This window comes from Adiantum capillus-veneris, unplaced genomic scaffold (assembly GCF_014529385.1).
Source record: "Adiantum capillus-veneris isolate H3 unplaced genomic scaffold, ASM1452938v2 Hic_scaffold_942, whole genome shotgun sequence".
Taxonomy (NCBI): Eukaryota; Viridiplantae; Streptophyta; class Polypodiopsida; order Polypodiales; family Pteridaceae; genus Adiantum; species Adiantum capillus-veneris.
The window spans coordinates 35,092-58,957 of NW_028221899.1; the positions used below are offsets into that span (position 1 = coordinate 35,092).

Consider the following 23,866-nt stretch of genomic DNA (forward strand, 5'->3'; position numbering starts at 1 on the left):
TTCTGTATGTTACTCAATTAATGTACATTTATGGGTAAGATATAATATATTAGTTATAGTTTTCATATGTTAATATAGGTTTATGTGCACCTAGTAAGGCTTTACAATCATCATTTTGTGAGTCCTTGTTTAGCAATGTTTGGAGTCCTTGTTTAGCAATGTTTGAGGCTCCAAGTGTGCTTCGTTGCCATAGGGAGACCTAGTGAAGTAGACATAGAAGACCTAGGTCTTGAAAATCTTGGAAAACTTATAGATGGGAAATTTTAGAGGTCAATTTACTCTAATCCTCCTCATCTTCTTCCTCTCACTTGCATTGCAGATTGCCGCAATACAAAATACTTGCATTATACCTTGCCTTCAATTAACATTTGATAGTGATACAAAATGTGCTCGCTCTAAAAACAACATTTTCAACTGCCATAAATTACTTGCTATTCCAATGAAGTCCATGCCATTTTTTTCAAAGGTTGCATTAATTTCATGCTAATCCTCCTCCACACACGCCTCTCATGAGCTCTCTCAGCATGTTTAAACAAACGTAGGAGACCAAGAGGAATCCATTCTCTCTCAACTCCGGTTATAAGTGGGATGGTTTCATGTAGAATTCAAGTTCACAATCACCCCAAAAGGTAGTGGACAATTGAAGCACCTATAGAAATTGAGTCATAGCCATTATGTCCTTGTTCTCACTACGAGCTTCTACCCTTGTCCTTCACCTCTGCCTTCTGGGCCTACATCGTCCATACTAGAAACCTCATCATTTTAACTCCTTGACTTGTGGTATTCTCATTTCTCAGTAAGAGCATCATTTTAATGTACAATGCACTTGCTAGTTGTTGTTGCCCGAGATTCGTCTGAACCTCAAGACAATCTAGTTTTTTTGTTTAATGTTTTTTTTAAAGCCCATGTTCCTCAATTGGTTATTGAGACTATTTGTGTTAAGTATGGAGCCTGATTTACCCTTGTAATTTTTTGTGGTAAAAGCGCACATTTGTAAGGCCCCCATTATGAGGAGAAGCCATCGTGCATGAAGGAAAATCACTCACCGGAAACCAAAATTTTCACGAACAAGAATCAGGGGCAACTTTAGAGGAATATTCCTTTTCGCCGGAATATTATGGCCGGACAGCGGCCGGAAAGTGGTCGGAAAACAACCGGTCGGTTGGCCGTGGCGGTAGTCAATGGCCGATGGCCGGTGGTCGGAAGTCAATGGCCGGTGGCCGGTCGTCGAAAGTCAATGGCCGTGGCCGAATTCAAAAGTGGACTTGTCTTCTCAAGGGCGGCCACACACATGGGCGATTGGAGGGTCCGATTTGGACTTATTCGCACAAGGGCGCTACACATGGCTGTCTCTCATAAGAGAGGGCAGCACTTTTGGCCTATAAAAGGAGGCCATTTCTACACACATTTCATAGTGTGAGGTTGATGCAACAAGGTGAGTGTGAGGTGGGTGAGAGTGAAGCAAGGCGGGAGCTCTATCAAGGGTTTAATCCCTTTGTAAACTACTTCTTCTTTTGAAGTGCTAAAGCCATTGAGTGGCTGCTTTCCCGTGGATGTAGCCCACATTGGGTGAACCACGTATATCGTGTGTACTCTCTCTCTCTCTGTCTCTACTCTATAATCTCTTGTGTGTGAAATCTATCTCTCTCCATTAAGTAATCTACTCAAAAATCTATTTAGCTACGTCTTATTTCCTAACAACTCGTTGGTACTAATTTTATTGAGATTTTAAGCATTTGAGGCAGTAGTGTATGCCAATGGATAAATCAAGGTACGATCTTGTTATTGTCACTAGATTGTTCTAGATTGAAGACTACGGATTAAAAAATAAGGTCAATATCCTTTATCTTTGTGCACATACAAATTCTCTTTCTTGGAGTCTCCTCCTGCACGGCATGCTACCTGTCGCTACTTGCGTCCTCTCCTCCTACTTGTCTTCTACGAAAACCACCATCTAGTGGTGCTCCCTATTTGTCTTAGAACAACAAGCAAGATCCAGTGTTAGAAAAAAACTGAGGTCTAGTGTATTTTGACCGACTAAAATTATAAAATCCTGGCTAGATTTGAGCTTCCTTTACTCAAATCGGGATGTTGAAATATAGTCAGAGATTGCCATGTATTGATAGCCTTCTTCTCAAAGGCATTGCAATTTCAAAGAAGCAATGTGTCGATCACAAGAAGCCAACAAGTGAGGAGTCTACCTTTCTAAGGAGATTTTGGAACATTGAATCAAGCATTCCAATTGAAGAAGTAAAGACATATGACAAGGTTCTCTTTAGAGGGGAAATATACAAAGTTGGCTTTGATGTGGTGGTGAAGGTTGATGATGTAAATCAACAAGTAGAGGAAAGGGCCATTGGAAAGCTTCTATAACTTCTTTCTCTCTATGCAACATCATGTAAGGGCATAATTTTCTTTACAAGGAGATACTATAAGCAATGTGTTGTAGGTGATACTCACTCAGAATGGTTACTTATTGATACAATGATAGGAATGAGTGTCCTTGAAAAGTTACGGTTGCCTTCACTTGGGATTGTATTCGCCCAATCTCATCTTTGCTACATAAGTTTATTCCAATGCCACTATTGCGAGGACAAAAGTTCATAGATTATGAAGTGAAAGACTGAAAGAGAAGAGATAGATTGCTAGAGGAAGGACAATGTGGAAATGTTCCTTTATGGATCCAAGAGCATGATATAGTAAAAGTATGCATAAAAAATGGAGTGTGAAACAATTGAAGCATGCCATGGTCAGGGAGATAAATTGTGAGGAAAAAATGGAAAAGCTTGCTATACTAAAACCTCCTATGCATCAAAGCAATATTGGAAAGTTTAAGTAGAGGAGAATCAATGGATAAGTTGGGATAGGTGTTTGTTTCTACTCGAATTTGAGTTGTAGTGAAGAAGAAAAAGATCACTAAGCTAGGGGAGCTTGATCATTGGGCACCTATTATATGGCACTCTCCAATGATTGATTTTATTTTGTAATTCACTATTTGAACACGTCTAAAATGTGTCAAGTCTACATTTAATTTGTACCCCACTATTTGAGCATGTGTACAATGTGTCACGTATAGATTTAATTTTGTAGCCCACTATTTTGATATGTCTATATTGAATTGAGCCTCTTTTCTTCAAAGTGATTTAGCTTGTTTAACTTTGATAGTTTTATTTGTTGTTGTTAATTACTTTTATATGTATGCTTTTTGACTTTTTTTAGGGTAAATATGAGTTGTCCCACAATCTCTTTTGGATGCATTGATTTCCAAACCTCGTGATGAAGCTCTCAAAGAATTGAGTGTGTGAAGGGCTAATTATGCTAGAAATAAGAGAATATTAGGATATCCCACTAGCATTACTACATCTAGGGATCCACCTTGTGCAACTAAATATGATCCACAGATATATGACCAGGTGTTTAGACCTCCACCTCCCACACATCGAGATGCAATGAAGCTAATTAATGGTATAAAATTTCCTTTTAAAGCATCATACACATTAATATAGAGTGTTATACTCTAACTATGGGAGGGTGAAAATAGTTTGGCAAAAGTTGACTCTATTGGTGACCTTCGAAACAATCTTGAACGAAAGAATCAAGTTATGAGCATCATTGGAGACAACATAGGAAAACCTCAAAGACATTTCATAGATGAAGCTTCTTATCCTCTTGGAAGGAGGAAGATATTTATTTATGGTGTATCAAGTTTCTTTCCACTGAGCGCAAATATATGAAACGAAAGGCCCACCAAGCAACGTCTTCCTCAAGTGGACCTATGATATGGTTATTTAATGCATGAATAAGGTTATGTTTTTGTGTGTTCTATACTTACAAGATATTTTTAATGAAAATATAGTCCATAAATAAGGATTTACATGGTATGGATTTGGGATGCAACATGCAAAATTCACTTACTTGGATAAAGTTGATTCTCCTAACAAATGGTAAGATAGCTAGCATGAATACAGAGTGGCTTATTTGATGCTTTGTTTCATTTACATTTTATTTCAATAGGTAGAGAAGCTCATGATGACAATGCTTTGTCAAAGCTTGTCTGACAAAATACTATTGTGGTAAAACTGAAAACAGATGGAAAAGGAGGCACCAGCTAATGTGCGTCATTGGTTACTACACACCATTCTCGTGAGCTTCTTACAATGAATTATTTATGATTTGTTATGAAAACTTAGGAAGATGTAGAAGTATGTATTTCATAAATTCCTTGTCAAAATAATGATAATAAAATGATGCTTATATATATTCAATATATTATCTCTATATCTATATATATATATATATATATATAGAGAGAGAGAGAGAGAGAGAGTACTTGTGAACATACCTCATAAGCATCATTTTCTTCATCATTATTTTGCCAAGGAATTTATGAAATACATACTTCTACATCTTCCTAAGTTTTCATAAACAAATCATAAATAAATTCAATTGTAAGAAGCTCACGATGAATGGTGTGTAGTAACCAATGACGCACATTAGCTGGTGCCCTTTTCCATCTTGTTTTCAGTTTTACCACAATAGTATCCATGTCAGCAAGCTTTGACAAAGCATTGTCATCATGAGCATTCTCTACCTATTGAAAATAAAATGTAAATGAAACAAAGCATCAAATAAGCCACTCTGTATTCATGCTAGCTATCTTACCATTTTGTTAGGAGAATCAACTTTATCCAAGTAAGTGAATTTTGCATGTTGCATCCCAACATCCATACCATGTAAATCCTTATTTATGGACTATATTTTCATTAAAAATATCTTGTAAGTATAGAACACACAAAAAACATAACCTTATTCATGCATTAAATAACCATATCATAGGTCCACTTGAGGAAGACGTTGCTTGGTGGCCTTTCGTTTCATATATTGCGCTCAGTGGAAAGAAACTTGATACACAACATAAATAATATCTTCCTCCTTCCAAGAGGATAAGAAGCTTCATCTATGAAATGTCTTTGAGTTTTCCTATGTTGTCTCCAATGATGCTCATAACTTGATTCTTTCGTTCAAGATTGTTTCGAAGGTCACCAATAGAGTCAACTTTTGCAAACTATTTTCCCACCTCCCCATAGTTAGAGTATAACACTCTATATTTATGTATGATGCTTTAAAAGGAAATTTATACCATTAATTAGCTTCATTGCATCTCGATGTGTGGGAGGTGGAGGTCTAAACACCTGGTCATATATCTGTGGATCATATTTAGTTGCACAAGGTGGATCCCTAGATGTAGTAATGCTAGTGGGATATCCTAATATTCTCTTATTTCTAGCATAATTAGCCTTCACACACTCAATTCTTTGAGAGCTTCATCACGAGGTTTGGAAATCAATGCATCCAAAAAGATTGTGGACAACTCTATTTTACCCTAACAAAGTCAAACAAGCATACACATATAAAAGTAATTAACAACAACAAATAAAACTATCAAAGTTAAACAAGCTAAATCACTTTGAAGAAAAGAGGCTCAATTCAATATAGACATATCAAAATAGTGGGCTACAAAATTAAATCTATACGTGACACATTGTACACATGCTCAAATAGTGGGGTACAAAATTAAATGTAGACTTGACACATTTTAGACGTGTTCAAATAGTGAATTACAAAATAAAATCAATCATTGGAGTGCCATATAATAGGTGCCCATGATCAAGCTCCCCTAGCTTAGTGATCTTTTTCTCTTCACTACAACTCAAACTTCGAGTAGAAACAAACACCTATCCCAACTTATCCATTGATTCTCCTCTACTTAAACTTTCCAAATATTGCTTTGATGCATAGGAGGTTTTAGTATAGCAAGCTTTTCCATTTTTTCCTCACAATTTATCTCCCTGACCATGGCATGCTTCAATTGTTTCACACCTCCATTTTTTATGCATACTTTTACTATATCATGCTCTTGGATCCATAAAGGAACATTTCCACATTGTCCTTCCTCTAGCAATCTATCTCTTCTCTTTCAGTCTTTCACTTCATAATCTATGAACTTTTGTCCTCGCAATAGTGGCATTGGAATAAACTTATGTAGCAAAGATGAGATTGGGCGAATACAATCCCAAGTGAAGGCAACCGTAACTTTTCAAGGACACTCATTCCTATCATTGTATCAATAAGTAACCATTCTGAGTGAGTATCACCTACAACACATTGCTTATAGTATCTCCTTGTAAAGAAAATTATGCCCTTTACATGATGTTGCATAGAGAGAAAAAAGTTATAGAAGCTTCCAATGGCCCCTTCCTCTACTTGTTGATTTACATCATCAACCTTCACCACCACATCAAAGCCAACTTTGTATATTTCCCCTCTAAAGAGAACCTTGTCATATGTCTTTACTTCTTCAATTGGAATGCTTGATTCAATGTTCCAAAATCTCCTTAGAAAGGTAGACTCCTCACTTGTTGGCTTCTTGTGATCGACACATTGCTTCTTTGAAATTGCAATGCTTTGAGAAGAAGGCTATCAATACATGGCAATCTCTGACTATATTTCAACATCCCGATTTGAGTAAAGGAAAGCTCAAAATCTAGCCAGGATTTTATAATTTAGTCGGTCAAAATACACTAGACCTCAGTTTTTTTCTAACACTGGATCTTGCCTTGTTGTTCTAAGACAAATAGGGAGCACCACTAGATGGTGGTTTTCGTAGAAGACAAGTAGGAGGAGAGGACGCAAGTAGCGACAGGTAGCATGCCGTGCAGGAGGAGACTCCAAGAAAGAGAATTTGTATGTGCACAAAGATAAAGGATATTGACCTTATTTTTAATCCGTAGTCTCTCAATCTAGAACAATCTAGTGACAATAACAAGATCGTACCTTGATTTATCCATTGGCATACACTACTGCCTCAAATGCTTAAAATCTCAATAAAATTAGTACCAACGAGTTGTTAGGAAATAAGACGTAGCTAAATAGATTTTTGAGTAGATTACTTAATGGAGAGAGATAGATTTCACACACAAGAGATTATAGAGTAGAGACAGAGAGAGAGAGAGTACACACGATATACGTGGTTCACCCAATGTGGGCTACATCCACGGGAAAGCAGCCACTCAATGGCTTTAGCACTTCAAAAGAAGAAGTAGTTTACAAAGGGATTAAACCCTTGATAGAGCTCCCGCCTTGCTTCACTCTCACCACCTCACACTCACCTTGTTGCATCAACCTCACACTATGAAATGTGTGTAGAAATGGCCTCCTTTTATAGCCAAAAGTGCTGCCCTCTCTTATGAGAGACAGCCATGTGTAGCCGCCCTTGTGCGAATAAGTCCAAATCGGACCCTCCAATCCGCCCATGTGTGGCCGCCCTTGAAAGACAAGTCCACTTTTGAATTCGGCCACCGGCCATTGACTTTCGACGACCGGCCACCGGCCATTGACTTCCGACCACCGGCCATCGGCCATTGACTACCGGCCACCGGCCAACCGACCGGTTGTTTTCCCGACCACTTTCCGGCCGCTGTCCGGCCATAATATTCCGGCGAAAAGGAATATTCCTCTAAAGTTGCCCCTGATTCTTGTTCGTGAAAATTTTGGTTTCCGGTGAGTGATTTTCCTTCATGCACGATGGCTTCTCCTCATAATGGGGGCCTTACAAATGTGCGCTTTTACCACAAAAAATTACAAGGGTAAATCAGGCTCCATACTTAACACAAATAGTCTCAATAACCAATTGAGGAACATGGGCTTTAAAAAAAACATTAAACAAAAAACTAGATTGTCTTGAGGTTCAGACGAATCTCGGGCAACAACAACTAGCAAGCATTGTACATTAAAATGATGCTCTTACTGAGAAATGAGAATACCACAAGTCAAGGAGTTAAAATGATGAGGTTTCTAGTATGGACGATGTAGGTCCCAGAAGGCAGAGGTGAAGGACAAGGGTAGAAGCTCGTAGTGAGAACAAGGACATAATGGCTATGACTCACATTTCTATAGGTGCTTCAATTGTCCACTACCTTTTGGGGTGATTGTGAACTTGAATTCTACATGAAACCATCCCACTTATAACCGAGTTGAGAGAGAATGGATATCCTCTTGGTCTCCTACGTTTGTTTAAACATGCTGAGAGAGCTCATGAGAGGCGTGTGTGGAGGAGGATTAGCATGAAATTAATGCAACCTTTGAAAAAAATGGCATGGACTTCATTGGAATAGCAAGTAATTTATGGCATTGAAAATGTTGTTTTTAGAGCGAGCACATTTTGTATCACTATCAAATGTTAATTGAAGGCAAGGTATAATGCAAGTATTTTGTATTGCGGCAATCTGCAATGCAAGTGAGAGGAAGAAGATGAGGAGGATTAGAGTAAATTGACCTCTAAAATTTCCCATCTATAAGTTTTCCAAGATTTTCAAGACCTAGGTCTTCTATGTCTACTTCACTAGGTCTCCCTATGGCAACGAAGCACACTTGGAGCCTCAAACATTGCTAAACAAGGACTCCAAACATTGCTAAAAAGGACTCACAAAATGATGATTGTAAAGCCTTACTAGGTGCACATAAACCTATATTAACATATGAAACTATAACTAATATATTATATCTTACCCATAAATGTACATTAATTGAGTAACATACAGAATTATATGGTCAATGCACGACCAATTTGCATAAAGTAGGCCTAAAATTTAAACATTACAGTTGCTATATTTGGAATAATCACTTGAGCTATATGTGATTGTATGTCCATCTATCTCTTTTATATGTAGTGTCTAGAAGTCTGTAAGAAAGAGTAATTAAATTAATATTCAGCCTAGGTCTTAATGTAGGAGTGCCACACATTGTTAAATCATATATATATTTGTTCTCTTGTATTGATTCCTCCAATCAAAATATAGGCTTTGGTCTTGCATATGCCTTTTGAAGACTACAGATGCCACCAAGGGCTTGCTCTAGTATGTGAAGAATAAAGTAGATTAGTTGTTGTAGTTCTGGGCACTGTAAGGAACTAGGCAGCATACAAAACACCTCTTTCCATGCAAATAGACTATCCACCACTCTATAAATGGCATCTACATGCATGACCACATCACAGAGCTTGATGGTCGTGCCTTTGCTCTTCTCTTATGTAATATTTCATAAAATCTAATATCTACCTATCCCAAATGATTTTTGTATATTGAACTTATCATTTAATGTGGGAAAATGAATGGGAACAATAGTTAGAATATAGATATGTTCTTTTAGACATATCTCAGCATGGGACCAAAGGGAGAGAAGGCTAAATCTCATTGATGGTCCAAAAAGGAGATGGTCTACCAAAGAGCAATGAGCAGTTAATGGAGATTAAAAGACCTTAGGGCTAGCTTCATTAAAGACCTCCAAAGGTTAGTGCTAAAAGTCCTTAGACCTAGTACCTTTAGGTATTTTAGACTTTAGGCAAGCTAGGCATGTGCTTGAGGTGCTTGATCTGACTAAGGTGCTTAAGGTGCTTGTCGTGCCTAATGACTAAGGTGCTTGAGGTGCTTGTCGTGCTTCATGACTAAGGTGTTTGAGGTGCTTGATGGACAAGGTGCTTGTGATGTTCAAGTCAAACATGACTCCTACATAGGAGGGGTGAGCCCTAAGAGTAGGGGATGAGAGATAACACACACAGACACACACACACTCTCAAGGCAAGCCCAAGACTTAAGAGGCATAAAGGACACATGTCAAGCCCCTAGCCCTGTTGCCCTCATAGTGTGTCTCAATCCTATTGGATGGACTTTATGGAGGTCCAATGAGAATTTATATGCATTTAAATAATTAATTAAGCTCTCTCTCACAAAGGGGAAAATAAGGGCACTTGTCCAAATGCTACCTTTATTGTTTGATATGACCGTAGCTTGTGATTGGCCATGCCTGACATGTACCGATAGGGTGCAAGCTAGAGTAAAGAGAGAGAGGGCTCTCATTTTTGGGCATTCACCCACACACTCACACACTCTCTCATGTGTTGAGCAAGAACTCCATCTCCTTCTCCAAGCTTGAGAAGTAGAGAGCCTACACCAACACCTCCTGGCTATGGAATGCAAATCCAACCAAGAGTCAAGCTTCAATGACATGTTCACCTTCTCTACCATCTATATTACTATGCTAAGCTAATATCAAAGAGTAATCTGTGGTGAAGAAAGTAATTCTTTCTTGTAAGATACATCTTCTTCCTCTTCTCTTCCCTCACTTCCTTCTAGCTCTCTCCACCTTTGTTGAAGGTGTTTGAGGTCTTGGGATTGAGGCCGGGGACAAGTTAGTGTTTTTTCAAGTTAGATATGGGCATAATAGTGTTGCATGAAGCTTACCATCTTCATGGCATCAACAAGGTCTCAAGGAACACAAAGCATGTATTGTACCATGTCTCCCTTCAAGGGAGAATCTATCATACAAAAGTCTTTTGGAGGGGGGACTGGCTCCAAGTAAATCCGGTCCTCAACTATCGTCAATTTCTCTAATTCTCTCTCTCTTTTGCAAGTATTGTTCATGCCAAGCTAACTAGGTATAATGTCTATTTTGCTACCTTCATTCAAGTACTCTCCTTATGTTCATTCAGAATCCTCTTAAGGAAATTCTCACTATTGTCACTCTAATTCCGCTACAATCAATGTTATTAGCCGTATTCCATTACATAAAAGCACTATCCTTTCATGTATATGGAAACCATACAAATCCATCATCTAGCACATTGTCATCATAGGCTTGGTCCTATATTCAAGACCAAAACTTCATACAATCATGTCCAACCCATTATCCTAGTTAAATTTCTCATAAATCTTGTTGCTACAGTTAGGATCATCTCGGTTTTATTTAAATTTGGACTAGCTTGTTTGTGTGGCAAACTAGCCCGAGCCGGTTGCAAATCAATTGTAGCCAACAAGCAATTGTTGACCAAAAAGTTAACCCATTCTTAAGACAAGCATTTCAAACACAACATCTCTACCTCTGTAGGCACATGCCTCGCCTCCATGCTATGTGCATGTATGCTTGCAAATCTAGTGCAACCTAATCCTACACCATTAGGGTTGTGCATTTGTACCTCAAAATACACACCCACACACACACACAAGATGAGGAGAATAAAAATTCAAAAATGTGGGCCATCAATTTAGCACTATTCTGTAAGCAAGCTAAACTATATCTCTCTACTTTGTGTGAGCTTAAAGATCCTTTACCCATATTGTGATTGTTATAACTACAATAAGAGGAGAAAAAGGAAGAAGTTTTGGCCTAGGTAGCATTTTCCACCATGTGCCAAGACGTCGCCAAAATTCTGTATGCCTTCATATCTTTACATATATGCCCATATTATCTCTTTTCTTTAACTGGCTTAGAATTCCCACCCTTTTTAAATGGCATGCCTCTATTTTTTGCCTCTCCCTTGCCTAACCTATATATGATCATCATCATAACATCCTATTGCCTCTCTCTATTATGTAGCCCACCATCCTCTTCAACAAAAGATGTTTAGTCTCATTACATCAATCTACCATATAATGAGCAACGGCACAAAAGTTCAGCCGGCATAGAAATAGGTGAAGAGATGTAAACCCAAGCAGTATGAGTTATAAAGGGTACCTATGGCCTTTCTCTCTCCGCGTTAGGTCTTCGAGCAAGCTCGACAAAGCGAGATTTTGTTTTTTTTGAGGACCGCCGTTCCTACCTCCTCTTCCTCCTCTCACCGCCCATGTACTTCCTCCTCTTTCCTTGCTCCTCTCTCCAACATCCTCCCTCTCCTCCACCTCCTTTCTCCATCTACTCCTACCTCCTCCTCTTATCTTGTCCTCCACCTCCTCACATCCTCCACTCCTCCTCTCTCTTCCTATCTGTCCTCCACTCACCCCTCCCTCCCTTTCCCTCTCACTAGGTCCTCCACTTTTTTCTCTTTTCTCTCTCTTTCCTCTTATCCCCCCCCCCCCCCCCCCCCCCTCCCCCCCCTCTCTCTCTCTCTCTCTCTCTCTCTCTCTCTCTCTCTCTCTCTGTCTGTGTCTGTCTATGTGTGTGTGTGTGTGTGTGTGTGTGTGTGTGTGTGTGTGTGTGTGTGTGTGTGTGTGTGTGTGTGTGTGTGTGTGTGTGTGTGTTGTGTGTGTGTATGTGTGTGTGTCCCACCCCCTGTCACCCCTCTCCTCCTGGTCTTCCCCCTCTCTCCCCTGGCCCCACCTCTTCCCTCTCTCTCTCTCTCTCTCTCTCCTCTCTCTCTCTCCTCTCTCTCTCTCTCTCTCTCTCTCTCTCTCTCTCCTCTCTCTCTCCGCCACACCTTGCTCTCTCTCAAGCCTAGCTTGTGTTGGTACTCCTCTAAATCTGCCAGCCTCAATCTCTAATTGATGTGATGATGTATGCATCTGTCCAATAACACATCGTAATCCATGGGATAGATGAATGTTCATGTAAGCCCCCTCCTCCATCTCTCTCTCTCTCTCTCTCTCTCTCCTCCTCTCTCTCTCTCTCTCCTCTCTCTCTCTCTCTCTCTCTCTCAACCCTAGCCTCTATTGGTACTCCTTTAGATCTGCCAGCCTCGATCTCTAACTGATGTGATGATGTGCACATATGTCCAATAACACATCATAATCCATGGGATAGATGAGTGTTCATTTAGCCGGGTCTGGTCACAAAACCATCCTCTGTAAGCTCAAGGAGATTCTCTCTATAGAAAGCTCTCTTTGTGCCAATCACAACCATATGCTGTATCCATGTCCTCCTAGTGTCTAACTGAATCAAGTCCTCTCTAATGAGGTGAGTGATATTGGTCCGTGTGAGAGACAAGGAGGGTGTGTCCAGTGAACACATGGAAAGGGGGTAATCTATCCATGTCAAAGAGAGACAGAGAGAGAGAGAGAGAGAGAGAGAGAGAGAGGCAAAGAGAGAGAGGGAAGATATGGAGGAAGGGAAAGAAGAAGAAGAAGAAGAGGATTTTAATGTCGTAGGAAACTATCCCAAGAGACCTTTATGACGGGAGTTGAACTCAAGACTTATTATTCAAGGGAAATGACATAACCAATCTACCACACTTGGGTGATAGAAAGGTTATACCGTTTTCTTCTTTTTATTTAACACACACCTGAGAAGAAGAGGATTTCAACATCGTAGGAAACTATCCCAAGAGACCTCAAAGATACGGCAGTTGAACTCAAGACTTGTTATTCAAGAGGGAAATGGCATAACCAATCTACCACACTTGGGTGATAGAAAGGTTATACCATTTTCCTCTTTTTATTAGCGTGTGCGTGCACACACACACACACACATACCCGAGAGAGAGAGAGAGAGAGAGAGAGAGAGAAGGGGAGGGTATGGGGAGATAAAGATGAGGGATGGAGAGAGATAAGCGAGAGGGGAGGGGTCGAAGAGAGAGAGAGAGAGAGAGAGAGAGAGAAGGGGAGCGGGGGGGGGGGAGGGGACAGTAGAGGGGGATGGGTTAGAGGGATCATGAGAGAGAGAGAGAGAGAGAGAGAGAGAGAGAGAGAGAAGAAAGGGTCCGAGAGAGAGAGAGAGAAGAGAGAGGGGGCCGATAGAGAGAGAAGGGGAGAGAGGAGAGAGAGAGAGAGAGAGGGAAGGGGGGAGAGGGTAGGGGCTCACAGGCGGGGCGGAGACACACACACGCGCGCACACACACACACACACAAAAAGGAGGAGGGGTTCTTGGCTACTCCACTGGAGGGAGGGGAAGCAATGGGCTATGGTTGTAGGATTAGGGGCGGCACATTGTGGTAGTAAGCTAGCACCACTAACCACGAGTGGTGGGCTAAGTTGGTGGTGGCAATGGGTGCTAAGGGGCGAAAATGGGAGGTAGTGGTGGTGGGATGAAAAAAAAAAAAGCTCTCTCCATAACCGTCCCCTCTCTCTCCATATCTATCTCCACCCTTCCAGTCAACAATCCTATGCATGTCAGGATCCTATGTATGCTATTGCAATTCCGTTTAGATCTCATCACGGAGTGCAAAGTGCCAATCTAATATTCCGCTCATCTTTTCTTCAATCTTTTTATGTGTGTGGCATATAATATGTCAAAATTAACATAATGTCTCATAAATATTGTAAACATAATTAGCTAAAGACAAAATTTATAGGCCTTAATATGCAAATTTTATATTTAAATTCATGAACCTCTTGTCTCTAGTAGCAGGGAATACGTATTTTTATTTGCCAAGGTATGAGAGTTACAATGGAGTTTAATGATTATTAATTTATTTGTAAATATGACTTTTTTATAAAAAAAAACTTAAAATAAACCATAGTACATGCATATCAAAAGTCATATAATAAAACAATTAGATTAAATGTGTTTGTGTTAGGGACAATAGATATTAAAAGAATTCACAGTATTATTAATGCTTAGTACCACAATAGTCATTATATTATGATGAAGAAAATCATGTAAACTATATAATAAGTACGTTGGACCTAACATATTTACTATATAGTAATTGCATTGGACCCATGATTTACTACTTCTAAGTAGAAAGTCAACATAGTTACTATATAGTAATTATGTTGGACCTAAGATTTGCTACTTCAAATTAGCAACTCCACATAGTTGCTATATAGTAATTTCATTGGACCAAGGAATTACTATTTCTATATAGCAACTCCACATAATTACTATATAGTAAATAAAAGATACTTGAAAGTTGTTAGTTCCATTTAGCAATTATCGACTTCCCATATAGGAAACTATGACTTTGCTAGTTCAATAAAGCAAAAAGCTCCTTACTTGCTACTTCAATCTAGGAAGTACATAGGACTCAATGCTAATTGTTATACGGTAACATGTCAAAAGATCCTTGTGAATTAGTGGACGGCGTCATACATCTGTGAAGCTATTCGCACCTACTACTTTAACTCCCATTCTTCTCTACATGTGCATAGAGGGCCGCTTGATAGGACTGTTGTTTTCGAGGCCGTTCCTCCCCCCTCCTCTCTCTCTCTCTCTCTCTCTCTCTCTCTCTCTCTCTCTATAGAGTAAAAACCCGCAAAATAAGCCTAATTTTCTAAAATTTCCTCTTGGCAAATTCAAGGAAAGGAATTTTGTATGTTTGGGAAACGGATTTTTCCCGAACATTGCATGAGAGTGTGTGTATCCTTTGCTCACCCTCATGCAAGAACAGGCTTGGTGCTTAAGTAGCTGCAAATTTTTACCATCTTCCCATCATTGTCGAGTCACAACGTCATCAGATCTTGCTGGAGATTTTCATGGTAGATTTTTACGTAGAGCAACTCCATCACCTCGTACATTGGGAGTAGGTTTTCCTGAACGGCACGTGTCAACACAAAAATTATTCTTTTGAGAGCATGGATGCACTTATCACGGTAGCAATTGAAACCTCTTTTTATTGTAGTACTCTTGATGAGGACATTGGAGATACTCTTGATGAGGACATTGGAGACTCATCAATCAAGGGTGGTTATTCAAGTGGAAGCTTTTGACAATTCAATAAAATTGCCTTATTTCTATTGTCTTAATAGTGCTTTCTAGAAGAGCTAGAGCCTAGATCTTGGGGGGCTTGCAAGGGGTAGTTGGGAAGAGATGGACGTGGATGAAGAAGAGACAATGGTGGGGTGCCAATACAAAACATCTTTGCTTTAAATGAGGATTGTCATCAAGCATGGCTATACTTCAGACTATTGATACAGTCAAAGTTTTCCTCGTTAAGTACCAATACACCAGCTTGGAAGACCATCTCATGTATGTCTCACCGTCACATTCGCCTCAACTTAATAGGCTTTAGCAGAATACAAAGCTAATATTGCTTTAAACGGTTTGAGTTTTTTATTTATACGGTATAGTGTAAAGTCGAAACAACAAAATAAGGCACCCCCTAGCTCTGTACCCATAGCCTACTAATTGAGGGATTCTACTGTAGTGATTGCATCAAAGCTTATGAACTGAGAACTCATCACCGCAATAAACCCTAGACTGTCTATGACGTGGAACATAAAGTTACCTCTGCCTCTCTTTAACTTCAATCTCTCATTAAATCTATCTCATGTCTGCCTACTACTGATTGAGCAGTTCTACTATATCTACTTCTCTTTAAGTTTAATCTATATCTTGCATCTTTTGTATTTTGTGTAAACTCATGTTTTGTGTGTGACAGAAATGACATATATTCACAATAGCGGATGTTTAAATTGCAAAATCACGACTTCAACTCGACAACACTACAAGGTCTGTTATCTATATCCAATTTCCCATGCCTATGTGTTTGCTTGTCCAACACAAAAATTCTACGGGACAGGGCACGGCTTCTACTTCTTATAATGTTTGGAGAGACCACAATGCCAACGCTCCACCATACTTTTGTGCCACTTTTGCATGACGTGCACACTATATTTAGCATTTTCACTTTACACCTGATTGCAAGACAAAATGTTTAACTATTCACATTGCACTTATGTAGCTTGATTTAAACATTGTTCTTCGGCTTGCACAATTGGAGGACACCCGTACACGATTATCAGGTCGGTCGTGCAGTTTAATTTTTATAATTTGTTGATGTTTTTTATACTTTTTGAGTTTGTCAATACTTCCTTAAGTTTAGTTTAGCCACATGTTTTTCTCATTAGTGTATGCTCAATCTCAATCATCGTATCTATATAACAAATAGACACGAACTTCTTTTCTCATAGTTTGACAATTCAACTTATGTATTGCAATATTGAATGCACTTTGTACATGTTTACTTTATTCCTATGTGGTTTATGTATGTCCTTGTCTCAGGTCCTTGTTTGGCAATGCATTTATTGCAATCCAACGTTTTTCTCTGCATAACTATTATGTAGCATGAGGACAACCCTTTATCTCAACATTTTTCCCCTCAGATATGTTTTGCACCATGTCTGTGATCGACAGCCAAGACTCTTGCTCCCTCCAACTATGAGAACACGTAACAATCTCTCTCTCTCTCTCTCTCCTCTCTCTCTCTCTCTCGTTCTATGAGAAATAAGAAAAATTCACTACGCTTGATTAAGAGCAATAAATACACATGTAATAGTTTTTTGAAAGTTAGCCAATGCCGTGAAATTGGACCATTTTGCGGACAACTATAGAGGTAATCAATGCCCACCAAGCATGACTAGTTTGACCTTTGGTATTTGAACCTGATCGGCTCATCTGATCAAGTTATGTATGTAAGGAATGTGGAAAGCAATATGTCCGCACGATTATAAAAAATCGAATTGGAATCTTGTGTAGATTCCACTCACTCCAAGTATGAACTCTCCCGCCAGCCATAGATCACGGCTCCCCTTGCAGCCAAGCTATCATCGCCCATTGCCCATTCAATTTACCACTGTGACTTGGTTCACGGAGAGGCTCGCTTTTGTAGTGTGTGAGAGAGTGTGTGTGTGTGTGTGAGAGAGAGAGAGAGAGAGAGGAAGAAAAGAAGAAAGAGTTTTAACGTCGTAGGAAACCTTAAAGATCTAACGAGGAGTTGAACTCAAGACCCCGCCTTTTTGGCAGGGGTGCTATGGAGTGACTCTTGGGCTGCCGGGCAGATGGCTAGGATCTGCAGTTTTTTCTTGGGCTGTCCATCATCGTGATTGAGTAAGGCCGAGCAAGGGTATCCATGTGTGGCTGTGTGGCTTGGTTGGCTGTCTGTTGTGCACACATGGCATGGGCCACATTGGCTTGGGCTGCATACACCTCCTAATAATCTGCCCAATTTCCTTCTTGCATACAAATACCTGAATTCCTTGCATGAGCATCTGCACGTAATGCTCTTTGCTCACAGTACACACCTCCTAAGAATCTGCTCAATTTCTTATTGAATGGCACTCCCACACTCACTGCAGAAGTTCTACTTCTCAATGCCACCACCTTTCTTTTGTCTGAGGAAGCTATCCAATAGTGAAGCACTGCAGCATATCCTCTTACCAATTATCCTAAATCTTGATTGGACGAACTGGAACAATTTTGCATCGCCTTGCACCTTCCTAAGGTCTATGGATATGCCTTCTTCGAACAGGATGTGGCCTAGGAGAAGCCCGCATGCTTAAAAGGATTTAGGGACAACCTTCTCTCCATGCATTTTTGGAAACATAGTTTCAATTGTTGCGGTCAAAAATTTCATTAACATTGTGAAGTATGGAACAAAAACCTTCTATACCCATTTATACAAAGTTGCAGGTGCATTTTTTAGTCCACAGGTAATCAGCTTTGAGGCAAACACCCCCCATTCAATGATAAAAGCAGTCAAGTGCCATGCTCATTTGATTATAACCCTCATATCAATAAAGTTATAACATGCATGCCCTGCTTCTACACCCAACATCCAACAGTGTCGTAGTGAGGAAATTCTTCTTCTTCCACTTAGCTTTTGCAGGGAAGGGAGGAATGATATCGTAGGACTCACATTGCAAGGCACCACCAACCCACAAAAGAATGTGCACTCACCCGTCACTCCTTTGTGTGTGTGTGTGTGTGTGTGTGTGTGTGTGTGATGAAAATGCAGAGCCTCTATGATTATCGACACTGCACGTCTTGAATTTTGAAGAACCTCGTTCATTATCAGCAAAACACGTCACCACGAGTAAGCCTTCATGAGAATTCTGAATCTTTGCACAAAACCACTCCATTCAATAACATTGGAAAATGTGTTATGCAACTTCCCAAATCATGAACAATTTGCATGAGACTACTGAATGAGCTTTTCCAGTATAATCACATCAACCTACTTTCATAAGCTTCCACTGTGCGAAGTCCTCCAACATAATGATCAACAAACAGGCTTTCTTTCGAGCTTGAAAGCATCCCTATGCACTTGAGCTACTGAAGCCACCTCATAAGCTTTCTCTTAACTGAAAAATGCTGTAAAATGACCACTAAACCACTTCAGCTCCAAAGTTCAATCCCAATTCTTTCGCAATGTATCTCTCAACACTTCCATAAAGGCGCACAGTTTTCTACACCTTCAAACTTTGAAAAAGTTCAGCTTTGGGCATCACCACCGCGTACGTAACCTAGTGGTTAAGGTGAATGTGTGGGTGCGCAAAGACCCAGGTTCAATCCCCAGCAACATCATTCAATTTCAGTTGTACCTCAAAAGAAAAAAGGTTGAGCGTTTAACAACAAACCATTTGCAACTGCCCTGACGTATCAAGTTTGCCTGATGCCAAACTATCTGTGTAGACCTCGAAATCAGCATGAGCTCAGACTGGCAAAAATGTATCTTCCTACCCTTCTTTATCAAGTCTCTAACAATCATCATACTGGATGGGTGTCCACAGTCTCTCAGTGTGTTTTATGTGTCATCAACCATCTCAACGTCATCAGGACATGGAATGTGCATTCCTTGCTCCACACCATTAGCCCAAGCACTTGGCACTTGAGTAGGATGCATGACTTTCAGGGTCCACATTGGACCCTATGTTATCAATTTTTTCTATCCCCACGAGGCGCCACAGTTACCCCTGTTCTTTTCACTTGTGCTGCTGATGGAGCCCTGCCCAAATTAGTCTTATTTTTCCTCCTGCACTTTGCCATGGGGTGTCCATCAGGAACCATAACAATCCCCTCCTGCTTTGCTGTGGGTTGTCCATCCATAACCATAACAATCCCCTCCTGTTTGTGCTTCCGCCTCTCTTTCTTCTGCTGCCTCCGCTGCTTCTGCAAAAATGCATATTAGCCATATTCCACGCAGAACACCAAGTCCAAAAAGTAATAGTCCTACCACATGACTTCTTCCTGCTGCCATGATGGCTCTATAATCTTCCATATAACGGGACCTTAAGATGTTCCACAGAATTCCTCCAGGAGTTCGCTGCCTACTACCATCTCGGGTCATCTGACCTCCAGTCTGTTGAATTGTCTTGACCTACAACACGAAGTGCAGAATCAAATCAATTAAACGTACAACATTCACCTCCTTTCGGACACAGCCTTAGTGATGCTACCATACAAGCTCAAACACTGAAGTTCTTAAAAAACAATACAAAAGAAATGCTCTTTTCAGTACATTCACAAAAATCGATCAAGATAAGCATAGTGTGTCCAACACACGTACACTGCTCAACCATGCCTACACATTGCTTATACCAGCACATCAATCCAGCTTGATTTGTACCAGTTATAGATACATGGCCTACTGTATACCCAGCGGACAGCACATATACCCCACCGAACCATGCATGTACGCTGTTAATACCGGTACATCAATCCAGCGATTTGTACCGGCCATACATGGCCCATAGTATATCCAGAACATATACCCTGTTGAACCATATATTTACGCCATTACCTCAAACCAATCTCACGATTGTCTGATTTCTTGAGTGTCAAATACACTCAAACAAAACGAATATGTTGTTTAAGAGGGATTTCCGATTGTCGAGCGTTGGAAGTGAGATGCTCTCCATATTGTTGAAGCATAATGAATTTTTTCAAGAGTACAGAATCAATGTCCAAACGAGAACCTAGAAGCCTCATAATGAAAAAATTATTCGATAAAGATTCTCCTTTGTGATATGCTTTAAACCAGGACTGCCGAACAATAAAAAACAAACACATGCTAAAATTTTTCCTAAACATTCATTTGTACTGCAAACCCTAAATTTCAAGGTAGCTGAGATTGATAATTATTTGCATCATTGTGTAGGGTCAAAAAGTGCAAGCTAGCAGTCACCATGGAACATTTCCAGCTGACATATTTCACCCTCAAAACATGTTTCACAAAACTTCCGGTCTAACATTAGAGCACGATGAAACATGTTCCAAAATGTTCAGGCCCTAAAACCTAATACAAGGTAGCTTCTTGTTTCCCGTTCATCCTGTCCCTCGTTCCCATTTTCCGTTCCATGTAACTATGCCAGAGTCACCACGGAGCTGAAATTGAAAACACATAGATATAGACATAGACAGTTTACACCAACCTCAAGCACTAAATCTTGAACTATGTGAATGCCCAATCTCTCAACAGCAGCCGCAATGAGATAACACTTGGACTCTTTTAGATACTGAGCGGTGCGGGCAACAAAACTGCACAGTTCAGAATTGTAGATTAATTTATGCCTCAATCTGCTAAAACCACATAATCGGAGAAACAAGGTATATAATATTGGGTACTTGCCCTCAGAATCAGCACCATTCGGGCGTTCTGAGGGACTTTTCAAGTAATAGAAATCAGCCTCCTTTGTTGTCAAAAGAAAAACAAACAAACAAACAAAGTGTACATTATTGGATCCATCTCTTGAAGTTTGCTAGGCGTAGACTTCTTTAGCTTTTTTCTTTCTCTTTTTCGCTGCTATCTAAGAGCTCTCTTGGTCTTTTTCATCTTCTTGGCACTCTGTACAGCAGCATCAAGGTCGTTGGCCATAAAGCGGAAGCTGCAATCTATGAAAGTTTCAAACTTTCAGGCTTTCTCAAAACGAATAGCTAACGTCTCTCTCTCTCTCTCTCTCTCTCTCTCTCTCTCTCACTCTCTCTCTCTCTCTCTCGTGGAGCTGAGGACGGAAAATTGTATATGCACCTGGTTGAAGAACACCGCCAAAGTCGCCATCCTCAAGTAGGTGGAGCGGCAGCTGCAGTTGATCGTCTGCGCCATCAAAGTCGGCAACTCAGCATCGCTCTCCCGTTTTGACTGCAAAGACTCCATTTCCCGTTCCACCGTCGATTTATGAGTGATGTACTACTGAAGGTATAAATTTAGTATGTCTTGTGATCTGGTGAGGTTTTATGGTCTCTTGTTTTTTGGTGGGTGGCTCCCATAATAGCTGATGTAATGGTCCAGATCTCTGTGTTGTGTCCTCTAGAGGGTGATTGGTGTATGGGTGGCAGCTCATGTGGGATCAGTGGGACCTCTTGAATGATGTTGTATTGCTGATGTATTCGGGTTTCCGTGGCTCGTTGTGAGCACGGACTGTCATGTAATCTTTTTTTTTGGTTAATACTATACACCCACCCACATATTGTGTTCTGCTAAAAAAAAAAGTTAGTAGGGGTTTAAAAATTGCCCGAAACAAGAAAGGAAAATAAGGCTGGCTACACACTACCCCATCCCCCGCTATAAGAGCCAATCGCACATCTGCACGTCGATTTTGAGTGCTGCCTCAACTTACACATTTCCATCTAGAGGTCGACGCCATATCCTACCTAGAAGATAGCGCCTGCCCAAAGCTACAAGGACGACACCTCTAGGCTGCCCAAATATGGTGGAAGCTACAACAACCAATCACGTCTTGCACCACTAGCGAGCTTCTCTCATATTCGTGCTTCAATTTCCAACTGTGCAGTGCAGAGCATCCTCTCTCGATAGTGTGTAATTGTGCACGTTGAAATGCAGGATGGCCATCACCAAGGCTTGGGCATGTCTTCTTTGTGATTAGACTCTGTGTAAACACCCTAAACTAGGGTGCATGTCAGTGGAAGGGAGACCAATTATTATAACTAACTCTATTATTTGTCTGGCTTACTCACACGCTGGCACATATTATAATTCAAATTAATTACTTGCAAACAAACGGTAGAGTTAGATATAATAGATACTAATAGCACATAAAGTTGCCTTAGCTAGATTCAACGCGCATTAACAACATGCCGCCCAACTCTCAAAACCGAGAGGTGCAGGCGAAGGCCAAAGGGTTGGCAATGAAAGAGAAGGGAGTGAGGTCAAGCTCACTTGCACGAGAGAGAGAGAGAGAGAGAGAGAGAGAGAGAGAGAGAGAGAGAAGAGAGAGAGAGAAGAACGCATAGAGGTCCGACACAAAGACAAGACTTGCATCACAAGAAGAAGGAACTTCTTGTGGTGCACAGAGAGAACGAGAGAGAGCTAGAGAGACCCTGGTCAAACTTACTAATTGGAAATGTTTCTATTTTAAAAATATCTCACTTTGCTTCCTGTTTCAAATTGAATGTGTTCAAATTGAACTTGAATAATTTGTTTTCTCTAATGCAAAAATGTAATTCAAGATGTGGCGCTCTATTAGGATGCTTATTCAGTTAGAAACTAGTCTTGCTTGGGTGCTTGATTTGTCTCTCCATTCTATTTACACCTTAGCAGTGTAGCAGCTAGACACGGGGTTTTGTGCTCGATAGAGTTTAGAAGTTGAAGACTTGCTAGATCTATTCTCGAGAGGTAAATAGGGTTGTGAGTCAGATAGCCAAAAGCATTTCATTCTTTGATTTTTCTATGCTTTTAGAGTGATGTACCGTTGTTTTCCATTTCGACTTATTTTTGTACGTTTTTGTTTGTTTTGTTTCATGTTTCATTTCAATACTTAGAGGAGAGTAAGTAGAAACTGCACCATCAAATTTGGGCTAAAAGATTGAGGGAAAAAAGGGTGAAAACCATATTTTAGCCAAAATGACCATAACTCTGAAATTTGAAAATTTGATGGTAGAGACCTCAAGTGATCCAAATTCAAAAAGTTATGGATCAAGGACATCAACATACTCTCTAAAAGCAATCTGGAAAGTTTGGCCAGTATATGTGGAGGAACATGGATCGCGATCCATGACCCCTAGAGACCAGTTTTGTAGATAAGGGACCAGTGAGATTGTGCATTAGTGGGATATTGCTCTAATCAAGTTTGCTTGAAAGAAAAACTCAAAAATCACATCAAAATTGGTTGATAGGGCAAAAACATAAAACAAGCATTGTAGACACAAAATTCAGGGTTTTCAATTTTTTTTGGGATCCAAATCAAAAAAGGGGTGAGATTTGGCTTCTACAGGGAATAGAGAGATCAGTAAAATACAAAATTCAGAACAAAATGCTTCCAAACATGGATCGCAATCCCATGTACCTTTTTTTAATTTGACCTGTGATAGTTGGATCAATACATTCCGTGATAACTATGAACAACTTTGGCGCCAAAATAGACCATAAACTAAAAATACACAAAACACCAAATTTCAAAACTAGATAGCCAAAAAACTACACAA

At 40.1% G+C, this 23,866-nt stretch overlaps 1 pseudogene; it reads right to left on the minus strand.

Annotated features, from left to right (window-relative positions):
- Positions 1–19,229: 19,229 nt before the first annotated feature.
- LOC147416463 (uncharacterized) lies at positions 19,230–21,578 on the minus strand (annotated as a pseudogene).
- Positions 21,579–23,866: the final 2,288 nt, after the last annotated feature.